Below are 7,500 nucleotides of genomic sequence, written 5' to 3'. Positions count from 1 at the left end.
AGAATGTTGTTCTACACTGTGTCACACACACACACACACACACACGTCTATACACACAAAAACACCCACTGCTGAAGTGCTTGCTTGGCTGTTGCAGGTGTGTGAATGTAAGCCCTCTTCACATTCAGGTGTTCTGGTACCTAGAGGGTTAGTGTCTGTTCGTTTGTTTGTATAGTGCGGTTCTCCGTTGGGGAATGTTCTGTAGGTATCGGTCTGTGGTTCCCCTGTGGGGAGTGTTCTGTGTGTGTTCTATGGTTCTCTAGAGAGGAATGTTCCATTTTAGCTGCTTGGTTACAGTGCTGGGTTCCAGAGGACCCGACGGGCAGCTGCGTATCCATGGCGACAGGATCCGCCTTGGGTACCAAGGATTCTGGGATGGCATCTGGAAGCTGTTTACATCTCATAGAGTCTGAGTGCGTTCACATGGGCTCATTGCAATAACTGGATTTAATCCTGATGTCCTTGATTGACAGCTCATCTCTTCTGCACAGCACAGCATATGCATCTGGAAAACACTAGTCTGGGTTCACTTTGCACTAGAGCTGGAGGCGATGTGTGACGTGTGACAATAATGTATATAGACCAACGCAGTCTATTAGTGACGCAGTTTGTTCGCTTTGCTGGGGGTCATCCCAGGTCCTATGTTCCCCCCTACATTTCCCCAAAAGGGTCTTGTGTTCCCCGGTCACAATATACATATGTATTTGGGAATAGCGGTCCCACACAAAGTGGGGAACATAAGACCCCATTGCTGTGTGTTAGCGGTGAAGTCTGTTAGCAACATAGTCTGTTAGCAGTGCTGTCTGTTAGCAGTCTGTTAGCGATGCTGTCTGTCAACAATGCAATCTGTTAGCGATGCTGTCTGTCAACAATGCAGTCTGTTAGCGATGCTGTCTGTTAGCGATGCTGTCTGTCAACAATGCAGTCTGTTAGCGATGCAGTCTGTTAGCAGCCCTCCTAGCAGAACCATGCAAGAACAATGCAGTGTCACCTGAATGTATTTCTCCCTGTGCTTTTGACTGAAGCACTACAGCTTTAAACTCACACACACACACACACACACACACACTGAACTTATGTGCACATCTCAGTTAAAGTCATGTGATCAGTCCCTGGAAGTCATGTGATAAGGTTGTTGTATTTAATTGGATGTTACTTCACAGCTGAGGTTAAGCCTATGCAGCTGAGAGTTCTAAACTTAATGCAAGGTCCCACAGCCCCTCATGCTCACACACACACACACACACACACACCCACACACCGTTTGGGCTGTACTGACCTCTTATTCTCTATCTTTGGGGATGTTTGTCTTTTTGCCTTATGAGTGTTTCCCTCTTTTTCCACCTGTGTGTCATTGCACAGGACTCTCCCTCTCCCTTTTCTCCCTCTCTCTCTATCCCTCTTTTCCTCTCGCCCTTTCTCTCTCTCTATCCCTCTTTCCTCCTTTCCTAGTTGAGCTATGGATTGTGGATCACTGATGGTATTTACATACTGGATCTGTGTGTGTGTGCGTGTATGTGTGTGTGCACACTGCAACATGTAAGGGCACTAGCACTACACGGGCCTGTGTGTGTTGAAGGCGTCTGGTGGCTCTTTAATTTTCTTCTTTTACATGAAACTGAATGTTCGAAGGTACACCTGTTTTTATTTACTTACTTATATTTTTTTGCAAAGAAGTTTGTGCCAATTCTGTAGTTACCCAAAGTGTTTTATTTAAAGTTGATTTTTTTGTAAGGTCTGTGTTTTCCTATCCTGATGCTGTGCAGACGGAACCTCTAGGCCCCGGCCCAGCTCTGGGCGCCATGGCAACCTGCCGTGTTGGGATAGGTGAATAAACAGCGTTATTGATACTCAGTGTCTGCTGTCTGTGGTGTGTGTGTGTATGAGTGTGTATTCAGCAGTGTGCAGTGTGTGTGCGTCCATGATAATGATACAGCCTCTGGGGGGGGGGGGGGGGTCCTCGTTCCCTGATCTAGATAAAGAATGATGGGGCGGCAATAATGGGATAGTCTATCCAGTATTCTTTATATCAGAGCGAACGAGCGAAGAAGGGAGGATAGATAAAAAGACTAATGAGAATGGCCCTGTGTGTGTGTGTGTGTGTGTGTGTGTGAGGAGGTGTGTGTGTGTGGGGGGTAGTGTTTGGAGGTAGTGTGTGTGTGGGGGGTAGTGTGTGGAGATAGTGTGTGTGTGTGTGTGTGTGTGTGGGGGGGGGGTAGTGTGTGGAGGTAGTGTGTGTGTGTCGGGGGTGAGGTAGTGTGTGGAGGTAGTGTTCCTAGCGCCAGAGACATGTCTCACAGAGGCCGTGTGAAAGCTGTAACCTGAGCGAAGAAGGAAGGGAGGATAGATAAAAAGACTACTGCATTATTGCATGTGCACTAATCATTGGTAGGTCACATACAATGCAAGAATGTGATCTTACATGTTGTTACAGGTTGCCACACTGCACTTCATTACGTTGATACACTGGAGCACATTTTCCTCAAACAAGATGGATGCCCCATGAACTTTTGCCATCTGTATGAGCTTATACAATTGCTTAGTCATGGCTGGTTTTAAGTCTACCATGGACAGTTACGATTTTATGGCTTATAATCCAGTTCTCAGTGGAGAGAATTAGCTAGATTACTTCCGGAACGGCTCTATCGTCGTTGCGAACTGACCCCGTGCAGGAGGATTCTTTTGGGTGCCTCTCATTCGTGTTTTATTATCCTCTCTTCCCTCCTCGGTCCTCGCTCTCTCTGATCTAGATCAAGAATGATGGGGCAGCAACAATGGGATAGTCTATCCAGTGCTAGTTATAGATCAGTGGGAACGAGTCTGGAGGACCGAGCATCGATGATCGAGGAGGGATGTTGAGGGAGGCCCTTTGAGTGCTGTATCCCCTCATTAGAGTCAGAGGCTGGGTGAACCCTGCCTGAACTTCCGGCTAATTTGGGTTTTGCCCGGCAGCTCAGGCTGGAAACCTGCACATCTGTCTCCTCTGTTCCCTGCCAGAACCTTTGGCTCCAATCAGAAACTAGCATCCAAAAGATCGTTGGTCTTATTGGTTGAAGGACTATCCAAGCATACATTGCAGTCATTTGAACAATGCCCATTGCCCTCTTGTGCAGCAGAGGCAAAGCGCAGCCTTACCCATCCTGATATTCAGTTTTAAGATTAAGCTTAGTATGGTGATATCCAGACTAGTCTCTGCCACAAGTCAAGATCAAACAAACCCCAACACGGAGAATAAACATGATAAACATCAAACAATCCCTAACACGGAGAATAAACATGATAAAACAGTGACAGATTACAGACAAACCCTAAAACGGAGAATAAACATGATAAAACAGCGACAGATTACAAACAGACAACACGCGCACACGCACAAGATATATTACAAGGGTTTATTTTTTAAAAGATTATTGTCATATATATATAGATTTATATATATACTTTCATATATATATATTTATATATTTATCCTGGAGATATTTGTATTGTTGCAGTGGTTTGAGTACATTGTGAATAAGATATGCAAGTCGACTATAAAGGAACTAGTTTCATTCTGTCCTGCGTGAAAACAGTGTTTCTCCATACAGTACATTCTATGTAGTTGTCATAGATACAGAGCATGTCATAGATACTGGGCAGGTCATAAGATACAGAGTGCTGTGCAGTACGATAGGGCACATTGTCTGGGTAATAACAGAGCTAAAGTAAGAGGGGTGGATGCTATATGGGAATGCATGCAGGCTAAGTCTGACGGCTAGGGGGGTTAGATAGGATAGGACATCATGCACTCTGCGCTCGCTGGGCTGCAGAAACTTCTAGAAGAAAACAGAAACAGGGCGTCTGCACAGTGCAGAGGCGCAGTCAGCAGGAGCTTCTCAGCATCTCCGTAACACCCTGACACACACTAACCTCATCACACACACGACAAACAGTCTAACCTCATCACACACACGACAAACAGTCTAACCTTGTCACACACACACTAACCTCATCACATACACGACAAAGAATCTAAGCTCATCACACACACACGCGCTTACCTCATCACACACACGACAAACAAACTAATGTCATCACACATACACACACAACAAACAAACCTCATCACACATACTAACCTCATGACACATACACACACACACATGCGCACGTAAAGCTCATGTCATCACACACACACACACACACACACACACACACACACACACACACACACACACACACACACACACACACACACACACACACACACACACACCAAACAAACTAACCTTGTCACACCAAAGATATTCACACATAACTTTCTCTTAGACTCATTCTTTCACATACATCATCAGTTGAAAATTGCCGAGGTCTATCTGACTTTTGGGAAAATCATCAAGTAACCACCATTTTGTCATTTGACATCATATTATGAGTATAGATAGTAACCGAATGTATTTAATCTTTATTTAGAATAGAATATTACTATCTTGCACCAAATCATGTCAGATAAACCGTGTTAATTGTCAGGTGATGACAGAAGATGGCTGTCCTGTACTAAGCAAGGCTTGGTACTGTGCTGCTTAGTTGTACATGCATCCAGTCTTCTCACCCTCTCCTCCCCTCCTCATCTTCTCTTCTCCTCCCCTCATCTTCTCCTCCTCTCCTCCCCTCCACATCTTTTTCTCCTCTCCTCCCCTCATCTTGTCATCTTTTCCTCCTCTTCTCTCCTCTCTCCATCTCCTGTCACTCTATCAGAGATGCTGAAGCAGCAGCTCCTAAGCAATCAAACACACAGACACACACACACACACACACTCTCTAACTCTTCTTCACACATGCAAACATACTCTCTTTAGCTTCCCTCAGTCACACACTCTCCCTCATACACACACACACACACACACCAGTGATCAGGTGTTCTGTGCACCTGTCTGTGTGATGTTCTCTCTCCTGGGAATGGATTGAGATTTCTCTCTCTCTCTCACACACACACACACAGAGAGAGAATGCATAGAGCCATCTGAGTGGTATGAAATATGGAGAATGCCACTCCAGCATCTCTCAGCAGTTGCAACCTTAACCTGTCAACCTTCATCCATCCCTCAACCTACACACAGCAACTTGCTGTGACACACACACACCACACACACACACACACACACACACACACACACACACACACACACACACACACACACACACACACACACACACACACACACACACACACACACACACACACACACACAGTACAATCACAAGGCAAGCAGGTACTCAACTTGGCTGTAGAGGACACATGAACATGAAACTCATGAGTTACCATAAGGTCAGAGTTAACCCTAAACCTCTAAACCTCATCCAAACCCTAATTCTTACCCAAACCCTGGGCTCCAAGAACACAAGTCCTGCTGGCCACCATAGACATGTCTGCCATACATCATCACAGATACATACAGCATACATCAGCATTACATCATAGTACATCAGCCATACATCATAACAGAGTGGTACAGCAGGCATAAGGATTCACACATACACAGGATCAGACAAACAGCCCCTATGGAGTCGTGCATGAGTACAGGGTCGTCCAGGGACACAGAGCCATTAGGACTCTGAGTCACCCAGGACCATACAGTCATTCAGGGTCATAGAATCATAAAGTCACTTATGCACATAATCATTAAGTAGTATGGAATCATCATTAAAGGTACACTATGCAGGTTTAGGTATTTTTTGGTGACTGTAGAGCTCCTTCTAGAATTGCGATATATTTATATTTTACTCTGCTGTTGTAAATAGAAAAAGAAAAAAGAAAAAACTTCTTGTGACTTATCCCCCCTGTGCACAATGGAAATACTTTTGTTGTGGAGGTGAAGGATTAACAACAGTCAAAACCATCTCCAAAGAGATAGGCCTATATCTACTGACAAGGTAATGTTTCACAATTTTCAGGAGATTTGTTGGGCCGCCAAGTTGCATGGTTGGTTTTCTCGGTAGCAACACCCTATGCTAGGTGAACAATTCGCCTATAACAAGTTCGTTTACCATCAAATTTGCTTCGCAAAAATCTTGCATAGTGTACCTTTAAGTTATTATTAATAGTATTAAACCATCATTAAACCATTATTAATATTATTAAATCATCATTAAATCATTATTAATTAATGATTAAATCATTTAGGGTGATTATCGTTCAGTATGGATCATCTGCTGTGTATGTATGGGATGGAGGTAAGCGTGATATCAGGAGTGCAGCTGTGTGTGTGTGTGTGTGTGTGTGTGTGTGCGTGTGTGTGTTTGTGAATGTATAGGTGGAGACAGCAATACAACTGTGTGTGGGTCTGAGGAGTGTGTCAGGAAGCAAAGTTGTTTGAGAAGATGAGAAGAAACAGGTACTTAGGAGACAGGTGGTGTCAGGAGTACAGCTGTGTGTGTGTGGGGGGGGTCTAATATAGTATGAACAAGACAGATAGCATGGGTCTGGCCGTATGTATCAGACAGTATGGATCAGACAGACAGTATGGATCAGACAGACAGTATGGATCAGATAGACAGTATGGATCAGATAGACAGTATGGATCAGATAGACAGTATGGATCAGTGCAGTGAGAGGCTCTTCAACAGCAGTATGACTAAAGGAGGAGCACTGGACTAGAGCTGATTCAGCCCAGTCAGCTTGTGTGTGTGAGTGTGAGTGTGAGTGTGAGTGTGAGAGAGAGTGTGTGTGTGTGTGTGTGTGTGTGTGTGTGTGTGTGTGTGTGTGTGTGCTCTTTAACATGCATATGCAGTGAAGCAGCTAACCAGCCTAATGCCCACAGGGAGGAGATTACATGACTGCTCTGTGGATAAAGGAAGCTAATCAAACTAGCCTAATCACATGCGTGTGTGTGTGTGTGTGTGTGTGTGTGTGTGTGTGTGTGTGTGTGTGTGTGTGTGTGTGTGTGTGTGTGTGTGTGTCTGTTTGTGGACAGATCAGTGGGCTGATGGATGGAATGATTGTCATCTGAAATGTGTGTGTGTGTGGGGGGGTGGGTGGTGGTGCTGGAGTGTACATGCATCCAGAGGCAGAAGATGGCTTACGTTTGTACCATACAGGTGTCATATGGCATGCACCCGGAGTAAGACTTTCACTCCAGACAGCTAACTACAGGAAATCTGTATTCGTGTGTGTGTATGCTTATATGTGTATGTGCATGTGTGTGTTTGTGTGTGTGCGCACAGTATGTGTGTATGCGTGTGTATGCTTATGTATGTGTGTGTGTGTGTGTGTGTGTGTGTGTGTGTAAGGCTGTCCCCAAGGAGTGACCAGTGGCAGTAGGGTCGTTGGGAAGAGCAGGAGAATAGAGGAACGTTCCGGAAGCCTGATCCAGGAGCTGCTTCGGCTCATAGTCTCCAGGACAACGGTCTCCAGGACAACAACAGGTAAACACTAGAGGTCAGAGGGCACCCCGTGACAGACAGCAAATGACCCCAAAGGACCCTTGGGATCAAAGGTCAGTGCTGCGTCTGTGGGGTTCC

This window comes from Sardina pilchardus, chromosome 15, assembly GCF_963854185.1.
Source record: "Sardina pilchardus chromosome 15, fSarPil1.1, whole genome shotgun sequence".
Classification (NCBI taxonomy): domain Eukaryota; kingdom Metazoa; phylum Chordata; class Actinopteri; order Clupeiformes; family Clupeidae; genus Sardina; species Sardina pilchardus.
The sequence above is the reverse complement of the archived record's forward strand: the minus strand, read 5'-3'. Positions refer to the sequence as shown.